General features: G+C 40.2%; 1 long non-coding RNA gene across 1 annotated transcript in view; it reads left to right on the top strand.

Annotated features, from left to right (window-relative positions):
• The window catches only part of LOC122880641, an 82330-nt gene extending 70073 nt beyond the window's left edge, over positions 1-12257 (top strand). The window contains exon 2 of the long non-coding RNA XR_006378990.1: positions 11751-12257. This is a non-coding gene — a long non-coding RNA (uncharacterized LOC122880641). The remainder of the gene's footprint in view (positions 1-11750) is intronic.
• The last annotated feature ends 1465 nt before the right edge of the window (positions 12258-13722 follow it).

Here is a 13722-nt window from a genome sequence, read left to right as displayed (position 1 = left end):
AGTGAAACCCCCATTGCTTGTGTAGTAGTCATAGCTCAATCAGGTAAAGTGCAAAAGGGCATGTGCTCATAACGTGTTGCACGCCTGATAAAACCCACAAATGTCTGTGACCGGTTGTGTCATAATGAAACAAACAAGTGTGTATCTACGATCTTTAAATCAAGCATTGCCAAATGTTACCATCCCAATCATGTGAAAACTGGCAGAACAGTAATAAAAAGAACAGAATTCACTCCAGTGATTTTTTTTTTTTTTTGGTTTCCAGATGCTGTCATTAGACATGCAGAGGAGAATAAACACATCCTCATGTTCTAACCAAAGAATGTTAATACTCTCACCTGCTGCCGTAGTTCTCTTTGATGGTGCCAGCATGAATCGGCTCTGTTGTTGGCAGGAGTTGTAACAGGATGAGGCCCTGTACCCCGACTTTTGATAGGCCTTGTTGTGTGTATGTGTGTGTGTAGGTCATCTGCAGGCTATGCTGCTCAGATTACTTGTTGGTCCAATACACAGTGGAGTTGACTGCAGAGTTAAAAGCTGACCACAAAAAACTCAATCTCACTTATTCATCTTTACACTCAATTCAATCCTTCATTATTTTCCTTATCAATAATCTCACTCACTTAAGCACTCACTCAATGTAAGCCTACTTATTGACAATGCAGCTTACATATCAGTACCCTAATTGTTACTCCTCCGTCATTTTAGTGGAACTAAACACATAACTAGGCGCGTCAGTGTTTAATGTGACCCTTTTTTTGTGTATTTATTTTGTGAATGATGACATTCTCTTAATTGTTGTTCAACATGTGGTGACATGACAAGTGTGTGTGATCTAGACTGGTGACTGTCCAGCTTACACTTGGTAGGCATACAGGGAAAACAAGCCCTCTCCTTCAGATGGAGCTTCATGTGTTAACAGCAGAGAGTATATAAACAGTTAATTGCTTAAAAATGTCTAGCACATCAGATTTAAGGAGGCATGTGAAAGTGTGTAGCGTACATTGAAGAGCAGAGAGCTGCTTAATTTTGATAGCAAGAAGACCGTCTGACCAAAGCAAGCCCGTTGGTGGTAGCTAACGTTAGCTTTCGAAACTGATGCCGGCAGTGTCACTGAAGTTAATCATTTTCAAGTTGTTCTATCTGCAAGTGTTACCATGTCTTGCCGTTGATTCGTCACGCTATTCTCTGCATCAAAGCTGCTTACCAACTCAAAAGGGGGAAGTGGGCAGGCTGCACTGACAGTGGCACACAGCTGACATGCTGTTGTGTTTTCATTCTCTTTGCTACAGTAAGCCCACTAAGGACATTTTAACATGTCCGCTATGACTACAGACCTCAGCATGTAAACAGGACATGATCATGTCATCATTAGCAAACAGCTACATGGAGGATTAATTAAATTTATTTAATTTTATGTCATAGTAGGAAAACTGAAAATTCCTTCTGTTAAATGACTGAATGGCATTCAGATACCATTAGCAACACCAACTGTCCAGGAGCTTGTTGGTATTGTGCTTCTGACAAATCAGGAGGACTGCTAACACAAATTAAAAATCTCTCAGAACTAGTTAGTTAGGGTTGTGTTGGGTTTGAATCTAAGAGCACATTTTGGCTAACAGTAATTCAAGCCGTACAACTCTAGATCAGTGTGGTACGTAATATTAATAACAGAGCTCCTGAGTTAGTATGTTAAAGACCACCTTAGAGATTGGTTGAACTCATGCCCTACAGACTTTAAAAAGAAGATCAAATTATGGCTTATAATTATTTTTATAATGTGTAAACATTTTCTATAATTAATTTATTATTTTCATTTATTTTGTTGGTAGTATGATGTTGTTTTGCCACCTGGACTCATGCGTTAAAGATAGGAAAATAAGTCATGGACTTCATCCTTGACATTATTATAGTTGTGTGTCTGTAATGTCCTCCTTCTAGTAATGAAATAAACTTAACTAAAAAAACTAAAGAAAAAATGTCCTTCAGACACAGCTTTCCTCACATGTATACTCTCATTCACATAGAAATCTTTTAAAAGTTATTTTGTGTTGCCAATAAATACCATGTGTGCTTTTTCAAATTCCACTTAGGGTACAAGGGTGCAGCTACTGTATAATAACAGTAATAAATATAACAACTTTATATAACATGTTACAGTGGCTATAAAGAAACATTTAATCTGAGCTGGATGATTAGAGAGAAGCTTTTTGAGGCTGAAAAACTGTCTGTCAATGCAGAAGAATATTTGCATGTAATACACATCACACATTCCTTCTCCTAAAACCACCATGACACATAGAGCTGCAGAGCTCAGCCAGCTCTGGGGAACCATATTTTCCCATGGCCCAATGTGAAGCCCGAGTCAAAGCGAGCACACGTGGCATTGTGCAAGTTGCAGTGATTTGCGTGGCAACAAACACAACTCTCTTGGCATTAACAACAAAACAGCGGTATGATCAATTAGCCAACGCAGGCAACAGATCCAGCCTGTCAGTGAAAGCTAATCAAGTCTGAAATCTTTCGTGTTACGTCTTTTCGTTTTCTGCTGACCTCAACTTGGAGAAAGGAGAAAAAACAGTCAGGAAGCATCCGTTTCTAATCAGTGCTCCTGCTGGATTACTCTGGGAGCATAGAAGAAAGAGCAAAGCAGGAATGAAATAGTTATTAAAAGACTTGCGCTGGCCTAGCAGCTGCTTTTGATGATATAATAAACAGTTAATACAAAATTAGATCAGATAACCCGGAGGGAAAAGCTAATTACCTTATTTTTTAAATAACGATAATCTTCAGTAGTACATCTGGTCCTTGGTTAATGCTGTCATTAATTTTTGTGATATTTTGGGCTCCTGAAGTCCATATACTGAATATGTTTGTATGTATTTCTTGTAGTTTGCATAAAATGACTGTTCTTACACTTAACACTTGTATCAAAGCTGATCACTGCATGCAAAGAGAAATACTTTCTTGCATCTACTGTATCAATACATCACTGCATCTTTACCCTTTACCTTTTGATCTTCTTATCCTTAAATATCATCTTAATCTCATGTTGAATCTGTGGGAAATTACTTTAATGAGAGCATTTGTTACATGCAAGTAGTCCATATCAAACATTAGCTAATAATGAAAAACACAATTAGTGACTCAAATGTACTTCTGAATAAGGTGAACACATCGCAATATTCAGGAAGGTTTTTTGATTGCAACGTTAATTCCCTGAATTGCCTCACTCGTCTCAAATTTGAGTTAGTGGAGATATTCAATAGTCTGGTGTTGCTCTTGTAGTGTTGTTTCCCCAATTGGACAGAAAAACCCAGCTAATCGGAGCCTCTGTGAGCGGTAATTACATTGACATGGCCTAGTCAGTGAGCAGTGAGGCAGACTGCAGCACTCACTATTAGCACTAGTCACTGCTTATCAAATATAAAAATGTTTAATCATAGAATCAATGCAAATGAATTATTCTTTTCTAAGAGTAGTAGCAGTAGTGTCACCTGTATCAGCAGAGTTAGCAGACACAGGCTTTAAAAAAGAATTTGCTAGCTAGCAACATCAGCTAAGATGTTGTACCATCACATTCCTGCTGTCCCAACCTGCCTATTTTTCCTCAAGTTATGACACTGGATCTATGGTTAAATGCGTGTTCCTTGTGAGAAATCACAAATATAGTATATATTAAAAAAAGGAATGGAATGGAAAAATATCCCATTGTGTTGACACATTACTCCTAAGATAGATATCCATTTGCTAGCTGTAATCACAAAATATTAATTAGATATTCAAATTAGATATTCTTATTGCATACAGTATTTGTAGCACTGTGCAAACAAGTGAAAATAGATAAAAACACACTGTGGGATATACAGCTCCTTTCTAATTAACTGAATCATGTTAATATTGGATTTTTCACTGAGCAACCAATAATGGTGGCTTAGACATTTTGGCTTCAGTTTGTGCTATTCTCTTTGTCAAGTAGCAGACACTGTAGCTGTGAACATGGACATGAGATGAACGTTCATGTCTCCTACGATGTTACATGAATGAGGAGTTATGATAGATAATAAGGTAGCTAGTAAATTAGCTAATTTAGCTAGCTAGTAAGAAAATCCGAATCAGAAATACTTTATTGATTCCCGAGGGGAAACTCTTTAAGCAACGGCGACAGGCAGCATGCACGTAATCTTACCAAACTTACATTAACTGTACGCTAACTTGTGCTAGCCGTACGCTGGCTAGTAGTGTTCTACTTATCCAAATCTTTTCCAGTTATCAAGACAGCAATGTCAGACAAAATAATGGAGTGGTAACAAATTCGCCATTCAATCTGGTTAGTCAGTTACAGTAAAATGCACTAAATTGACACTCACAAAATTTCCTGTGATTATCTGCACTTTCTGGTTTGTTGTCTCTGCTGTATGTTGATACCTCCACCCAGATACTGCAAGCTTAAGCTCAGCACAAGAGGCTTAGAAAAAACTCAGTGAAGAGGTTCTCAAGGTCTGTTTGGGGGGGGCAGCTCAACAGCTTTGACTATCTCCCACTAATGACTCTGATTGTTTTTGCATGCATAGACTCGGTGTCAACTGCTCCAAACCACATTATCAAGATTTTGTCTACTTTCCAAACTTGGGCCTGCTTAGGCGTCATGTACAAAGCCAACAGGAGGGATGAGACTCTTTTAAAAAAAAAAAAAACCTGTTTTACCTCAAACTATTCTGTCTGCAGATAAAACTTGCATGATGGATTGTCTCATGGCTGCAGAGTATTCCAAAAAACATAAATAAATGCTGGAGTATTCGGGCCGCCTTGTGGAACCCCACGACTCTTGGCATTCATGGAGATAAAGGGAATAAATTAATTCTGGAGCTGCTGTAAGTGAGCCAACAAATCAACCAGGATGCGCTGAAACAGCCACAAATCCCTGATGATACTTTCATTATCAATGAAACTTCAACTGGTTTTTCCATTTCTGGCAGGCAAATATTGCAGTTGAAATGCACATTGGGCAAGGAGAATACGAACTGTACAATAGGCAAATTAAAGATTGACCTCTGTCTGTGTGTTAGCTGTGAGTCTACAGGATTTTGTATCTGCTCCATTATTAACATTGGTTATTAGGGCTTATGGGTTATTAGTATTGTACACTATCAAAACCAACAATCTGCAGAAAACAAACCTTGTTCTAACTTTGGTCCTAATGTGCAGTATGTTTCAGTCATTTACAAGCTCCACTGTAGGTAGCATATGTAGTCATATTTTTGTGAAACTGTGGCTGTTTACCACATAGTGAGCATGCTGACAGTGAAGAAGTGGATTATACTGCAGTAGTGGCAGACACTCTGCGTATTTATTAATCTTGTATGTTGTGTTAACTCACACTGCTACTTTTAATCAGCCTTTCTGCACAGACAGAACCTGCAACCTTTATGCTCACACTGTAGGGATCAACTGACTGGCCATGATGTGGCTGCTCACACTGAACGTAAGCACGGACCCCCCGGTAGGTTTTGTCCAGTGACAATTCCCCGGCGATGCTGACAAAAAGGCAGTATTACTTTGTGCAAGTCTTCTATGAACGTAAAGTAAGGAGAAAAAAGAAAAATATAGAGCTGCAGATCGCAGGAAGAAGCAGACAGTATGGTCTGTTCTGCAGGAAAGTACAGTTTTATAACATGTAAAATACTACTACTTATTGATTAACCCATATTTGAACGTAGACCTGAGGTCCATCTGAGGATGGATGGATGGATGGATGGATGGAAAGAATATTAATCCATCTGGTCCATATCAAACTTTAAACTAATGTCATCTCAGTGCAAGCTCTGTTTGTTAAGTCCAAGCCCCAAGCAGCAGCTCTTGGTTTTGAAGTGATTTTGTATAATGGCCACACTTGATATTGCAGAATCACTTGACGCAAAATGACCCAAAAAGACTTTCCCATATACAATCATTAGAAAAGCTGTTAAACAATTAATACATGATAGACACCCCAAAATGACTCTTTGTATTATTAGAATTGTATCCATCTGGAAAGGCCGTATTATGAAATTATTTAATGTTGTTCATATGTGCGGGGAGTCAACTGGCTCAGCTAGAAGAAGTCTCTAACACATTCACTCTACTGAGCATGCTCTATGGGCCCAAAAGCACGGAAGTCTGCGGAAGCCTGAATAACTTTTTCGGCATATCCGCCACGTGAGCAACTTTCCATAGGAATGAATAGGGCGCCATCTTGAAACACAGTATCCAGTTTTGCGTCATACATCGATGGGTATTATCAAACTAACTTCATGGTGATCATCAAAAAAACCCTCAGCCTGGTGTTTCACCCGCAATGCAGTGCTGAGTTTTCCCTCACATATTCCCACTGACTGTAACTGATTGAGCCGTTGGTCTCTTTTCCCAACTTTTTCTCTCTCAACCTCTGATTAAATACCATAAACCGAACATACAATGTGTTCAATCCAACATTGTCCCCTGCTGAGCTGAATCAGACATATCCTGACGCATCCCTTCTTGTGATCAATTTAGTTAGCAGATGACAGTTTAAACAATTGCCTCACTCGTGAAATATGTGACCTTTGTTGTTTCATGTAGCGACTCTGCTTTTTTCCTAATGCTATATTTCCAGTGCGATAATTTCGTCTTTAAGCTGAAGGCGCTCTTCATTTGAGTAGCTTCATATCTCCATTAATATGCTGCAGGAAACCCTGAACTTCTAACTTGTATCGTGTAGACACGAATTTAAGCCAACCACAGACACAGTTCTACATGAGGAAGTAGCCTTCAATATTGTCTCAACCACCCTTTGACTTTACAGGGGGTGACTGTTTTATACTCATAAGACAGATTTTGGGTGTAGTGTCACTTGGTTTCAAAACATTATATAGTGCAGTGTCATTCCTTACGAAGCACAACGTAGAAACACTACAAGGCTTGTAGGGTTTACAAGCCTCTCACAAATACTAAATAGAGGAGAGACTGACTCAGTCTGGTAGCTGTTAGGATATGATGCTGCCTTCACTGCAGAGAGATTATGCGGGATCTGTGAGTCGTGAATGTCAGATTAAACAGGTGTCAAATTTACATGGCAGAGGATAAAATCCTGTCAAGTGTTGGCTTTGAAAAGCTGACCTCACCGCTCCACCCCGTCCACACTGCATTATTCACTCGATATTTTTGACAACGGTCGATACTAAAGTGAGCCTTGAAGCCGACACTGAGACTCTATGCAGCTGTGCAGCTGGAAGTGTTAGAATAGTGATGGCTGGACAGGTGTTTGTGTGTGTGTCTGTACATGTGCGCATATGTGTGTGTGTTTGTGTTTTACATGTGTCTGTAGTGAACATGCACACCTGAACCGTAGTTTTCATGTAACGTATCAGTCCAGTAATTGATATGAAATAGCTCTAGCAGGTGTGGCTGACATTCATTTGGAGGAGGCAGTTCAGCCAGATGTAGTTTAGAGGTCTGAAAAGTGCTTTAAATCATCGGTGAGCAGACCGATGTTGGCCTTACTAGAAAGCACTGCATTGTACTGTATTGTAAACATACCCCTGTACCCTCTATAAGATTTTGAGTGCTTTAAGTCACCAGAGAGGTCAGAGTTGTGTTTAAAAGCTTTATCGCTAAATATGTATGGATTACAATCACACAGTAAAGTGATAACTTAAATTTTCTTTCAGATTTACTTCTAGTGTTGATACTGTAGGTTAGCTAGGGAGCTAATTACATGTATTCACATGAAGACAGCAGTGGTTAGCTATCAGATAATGTAGCCGACATATTAGTGGTAAAAAGATCTGTTCCCAGCAAAAACAGCACACAGATATTTCAGATCTGTAGAAACAAGGTTACAATTTTAGAAGCAGTTGTTTGCGAGACAAATCTGTGAGGTTTTAATTGTGCTGGGCAGCTCCCGAGTGTGTGAGACTGTGTGAAGAAGATGCAGGGTATTTCTGAAAACGTTCACAAACCTACTAATGCTGAAAGGATTAGTTGACTGATCGAAAATTATTCGCCACTCTTCTTGTCAATTAATTTACAATTCATTCATTTTTTTGTCTTTTATCAAGAATAATACCAAACACGCTCTGGTTCCAGCTTCACCAATGTGAGGATTTGCTGCTTTTCTCTGTTTTATGTCATTGTAAACCAAATGTCTTTGAGTTTGGGACTGTTGGTTGGACGAAACAAGACCTTTGACGATGTCACCTTGGACTGTGACGTGAAGTGATGGGTATTTTTAACTATTTTCTGACATTTTACAGACTAAACAATTAATCAGTCAATCAAAAAACTAATTGACAGACTAATCTATAATGAAAATAATTGTTTGTTGCAGCCCTGAAACCTACATTTGATAAGTTAAGTTGGGATTTTACCAATGGAGCAAATAGAGGTTTAATATAAAAACCACGTTGACAGGGTTTGTAGCAAGGACAAAACAAGTGACCTTCTGGACTAGTTGTCTGCCACACATAATGTAATTAATTAATGTAAATGTATTCAAACTTGGAATATTACATGACAAACATTATTTCAGATAGCTACCACTGAGTCATCAATGTTTCATTTGAACAAACAAGACACATTTATGTCCTTATTTAGTCTCTGTAGTCATTTGGACCATTTGTCTTTAGGTGACATTTACCAACTTTGATTCAGTGTGCTGGAAATTTGACTCCAGAGGTCAACTCTGTCAAAGCTGAAGCTGTGATTAATGGACAAACCCTTCAACAGTCCATTCTCACAGCCCATGTGGCACTCGCCTCAAATATTCAGCTTAATCTACAGGGTCTGACCCGCTCTCAGAGTTCAAAGGTCAACTATAGCCTGAAATATGGCCAGACCTCGTGAGAAGCAAAGCGCCTGCTTCTCACTCACTTTACCTCAGTTTAAAAACAAAACACGAGGGAGGGCCGCTTTAGGATGTGCAACCATAAATTAGTGCGTGTTTGATGCCACAACTATGACACAGCAGTAAAAGATCTTTACTTCACAGCATGATGAGTCTCAGCCACCGCTAGGACTTCATTGGCAAACTGACAGATATCTTATTTGTGGGATAAATCGGGCATGTTATTTATATGGCCTCGCAAAAAATTATGGGAATTTGAATTAAGTGGTTATCTAAGAAAACAAATTCAATCGCAGGGGAAGTGGAGGGAGGAACATCAAGAAGGATGTGATCCTATTTGAAAGCAAAATCAGGCCAAGGCCCTCGGTCTGAGGAGCTCTGGTGATCAAATCAGAGCTGCAGACAAAGGGAAGGAACGTCTTTTAAAGCATGTTTTATTGAAAGCCATAAAAAGTAGTCAGGATGAATTGTTCCTCTGGGGAATCAGCTTGAAGATGCGGATATAAATCTCAGCCCTCCCCTCGTGGTAAACAAACATATGTGACTCTCCATCTTTTGAGAAAACTTGAGAAGTGCAAATACTCTCACTTTACAATAGAATGTGTTTTCTTTTACTTTCAGTGTTGTGGTCAGCAAGCTCATTTTAATAGCAGCCCTCAGTTTATTCTCCCTACTTGCATGCATTAGTTAGACCAGACCGCGTGTAGATTTATTATGGCTTCTTTCAAGTGTGCAGCAAGTTATATTTTTGCGCTATGTTTTAGGAGAGTGACCTCAGATTCCTGCAGTGTTGTTTGAACAGGGAGGGAACAGCAGAATAGGAGTCACTCTCGGCTCTTGCACCGCCGAGGCAGCAACACGCAGGAGGCAGTGCCATGATGAAAGCCAGACGTGACGTCCCACCTTATCTCTTCTGGGTGTTTCCACTCCAAACATCACTCCGGAGTGTAAAAGATGGAAGCAAAGCCCTGTTCCTGCAACTTTTTCCTCCTCCTCCTCCTCTCTTTCCTTCCTTTGACTGGATTCCTAGAGCTCACTCCTTTGTTTTTGTCCAGGATGTAACTCAAATGCGTTCAGCAAAAACAGTCCCGGCGATGACAGGCAGGTCTGGCCCAACAGGTGACAATGTCAGACTGTTTTCTCACACTCTAGTGGCCAAGCTGTAGTATTTTTCCTTCTTTGCTCTCAAATAGAAATGAGGTGCAATTTTTATGGCTTTACTTTCTTTCTGCAAACACCTATTTAGTGTTAGAGCTCAGTTTTCATGCAGCTGAAGGAAGACATAGCAGTGTGTGCTGCTGCCATCTAGTGTCGGCCTGGTGCTGCCCTGGCAAAGGCTCATACAGTAATGGAAGCTCCACTGTAGTGTTGTTTGTGATTAAAACATAGAAAGCTCATTCATTCTCTTGAGTTAAAAAGTGAAAATTATACATCGACTTGAATTTCCCATCCTTTATCCCCAGGTTTTTACATTCCCACAGCATCAACATATAACCAGCCTGGGGAAGATTGTGCTTTTAGAGAAGTTGACATATTTGATTCGAATTCATTTCCACTATGGTGGGTGACCACAGCAATGCAGATTACCAAGGCCTTGCACTGTCCATATGGTGCCGAAAATAGCAAATGCTGCTAGTCCCTGTAAACACCACATTTTGTTTTTTGTGCAAGCATGTGTCAGGATTTGGCATTTTTATGCCCTTGACCGTAATGCAGTTGTATATTAACGGTTGAATTATGGTGTTTCACATTGTGCTTGGATTTATTTTTGCTTCCCCATCATAATGGGTTCAAGGTCTGCAGTGATTGAAAGCTTTCTGCATGTTGTATCTACTGAGGAACTGTAGCACTGAAGCCACACAGTGCAGCAGTAGCATCATGATAAAGTTTTCAAATAATCACAAATAGCTTTTTACGTTTTAAGGCTTTATCGCTGGGTACTTCGAGTGTTAAGTCGCTGGCGACAGCTCTACACGTCATTGCCTCCCGGGAGTGATGTATCATTTCACAGCATCATAAAGAACAACATGGGCACAGACGCAGATGTGTGGAAATGTGAATTGCAGCCACCAACTAAAAATAACCTCAAAACTAACACAGCATGAGCTCCAACGAGTGTGTTTGCCTGGGTGCGTGTGTGGTAGCATGCTAGAGTGGGCAGGACTTTCCACGCGTGGTTATGACTTCTTGAAAGACTTCATCAATGTCAGCTTAGCAGATCCAGACCTCCTGTCACCCCCCGCCTGCCACTTTTCATTTTTTCAACCAGGAGCCAAGAAAACGTCTCAGTCTTTGAAACTACCTTGAAAACCCCGGAAAGAGCAATTCCCATATCTGCAATTTCGGAATTAGCTTATCCTAAATCATTCAGTTTGATACCACCTCATCCATTTCGTCTATTTCTCATAATTGCACACCTAAAGTACAAATAAATGGTGCGTATCCCGGTGTAGGAACAGCAAGCTGCGCCCTCAGCCTATACCCGTCTCCTCCCATACATGTATTTATTTCCTATAGGAGAAGCAGCGCAGTAAAATATTTTAAAGAACTTTTAAATCACTTAAGCTGGGCATAAATCATCGTGCTGCCCTCTTAGCCTGTGGCACATTGGCAGCGTTTAGAATAATATGCCTGAAAAAGGCGCAGCATTGGCCCTTCCAAAATGGAACTGAACCTCTGCTGAATGTGGAAAAAGACAGCCTCAGGCTGCAGCAGGAACAACTGTGGAAACCTGAAAATGTACTTATCCAGTGCTGAAAATGTGAAGTGTCTAAGCCTCCCTGTCTCTGAGAAAATAAGGGGGGGGGGGGGGGTTTCTTTATAAAAACTAACATTAAAAACAGAGTTGTCGCCATTTCACTGCTCTTGTTTTCCACTTCCGCTCCAGGGGTTCGGCGACAGAGACGCAGAACAGGAGCGGATGAATGGCGAATGAGGTCCCTGGCGGGGCCTTAGCTCTGGAGTGTCGACCGAAGGACCCCAGAGCTGCTGCCGTGATTGGATAACTCACCGAAAACAGGACTCCCAGGATAAGAGCATGCGGTCTGAGGCTTGGACCAAGAGTATCAAGGACATGCAGTTCAGAGCGTTGGACAAACGTGGACAGAGGAGGTTCAGATCCTGACTCTGCATTTATTTGTTTGCAGACTGAAATGAACTGCTAACTAACAAGCAGTGTCGGCTCACTGTTGCTTGGCATGTGCACAGTATTTATTTTTTTTAATGATCATTTTGAAACTATATTAAAACCTGGCAGATTTCATGGAGCTACTGCCTGTACTGATGTCTTTAATGAAGTTTGAGTTGTTGCCCTTCATTAATGGCATTATAATTTGCCCTTTAATTTAATCACAGTGAAAGCAAAAGATAGTGATCCATATAAAAACATGTCACAGAGCTGTTTGTGCTTCTTTGACTGTAAAGAAATATATATAAAAATATTCATATTCAGACTGCCCTAGATCACAGAGCCCTAAACCCAACTGCTTCTATTCTTCATGACTGTATTCTTGTCCAAGACATAGGAGGCCGCAGAGACTCACATATATTTCTTGGCACTGGTCCTCCTCCAAGCCCGACATCAGGCACGCTAATTTATACGACGCACCAATTTCAATACCACGAACGTCTGTACAGAGATGAGGATAAGCAATTAAAAGCACTGCTCAGGTCCCACGGAAGCGTGGCGCCGAGGTACCTGAGCAAGCACAGAATTTACTACCCGAGGTCAAAGGTCAGGGTCACACAGGGGTGATATTTGGAATCAAAGGTAGAGATGTAGCCGCTGCGGGAATAACAAGGCCTCTCTTGGGAGGTCAACGGTTTCAGACAGAGAGACGAGGGTCATAATTTCCAATAGAAATAATGGAGTAAATATTAGGCTATTTTACAGAGTGTGAACCAGCGCCAGTGTATATTGTTGTTACGTCCAGGTAATTACTACCTCCCTGCCTCCTGCTGTTTCCACTGGCGGTACCTGCACATTTATCACTTACCAGCAGCAGCTGGCCTCAGCCTAAGCCTGGTGTGGATGCAGCACAGCAAAGTTCAGGGACAAGCAGTTGACTGATTGGTACACTATTTATCCCTTTGTAATCCCAGTTTACCCACAGTTAGTTTTACTCAGCTTTCTAGGCTGACAACCCTGTCTCCTTAAATTGACTTTCATATACAACTAATTTGCAACAGCAAATGCCTTTTGTAGGAAAGAAAATGCTGCCAGAATCATGTTTTTTATCAATATAAAAAGGAAGTGTTTATATCTGCCAGCTGTATAGTGCTAATGCAAAATAATCATACTAAACGTATTTAGTCATTTTCACTGTGAACTCATTTGTATTCCTACAATATTCGCTCTTCTGGCAGTAAAAGCATGATTCTCATTTTTGGTTATGTTTAGGCAACTCAAATCACTTGGCTAAGGTTAGGTAAAGATTGTCGCCTTGGTTAAATAGTGAAAAAAATCAAAAACGAAGCTATTAAACCAAAACCACAATCTTTCCCAAAACTCAACAAAGTGTTTCAGTAGCCCAAACCTAAAAATATGCAGGACTTGATCCCCCCCGTCACTGGTGTTAAAGTCCTGTGCTTTGTATGCCAAAGCATTCAACCAGGCTGCCTCCCTCAAAACAGTAAAAGAACGTCTCATATCATAACCCAGAATATCATATATATATATATATATATATATATATATATATATATATATATATAATAACCCAGCAGTAAACATATAATATCATAATGTTCATTTGATGTGATTAGTTTGTTGACAGAGGACTTGATACAATAGTGATTCATTGAATATCCTGTTTTGTGTCTGTTAAGTAAGGGTTCACTGTCTTTGCTGATGCAGTTTT

Source organism: Siniperca chuatsi, linkage group LG8, assembly GCF_020085105.1.
Source record: "Siniperca chuatsi isolate FFG_IHB_CAS linkage group LG8, ASM2008510v1, whole genome shotgun sequence".
NCBI classification, from domain to species: Eukaryota; Metazoa; Chordata; class Actinopteri; order Centrarchiformes; family Sinipercidae; genus Siniperca; species Siniperca chuatsi.
Note: the sequence above shows the minus strand (reverse complement) of the source record. Positions and strands in the feature narration are given on the sequence as shown.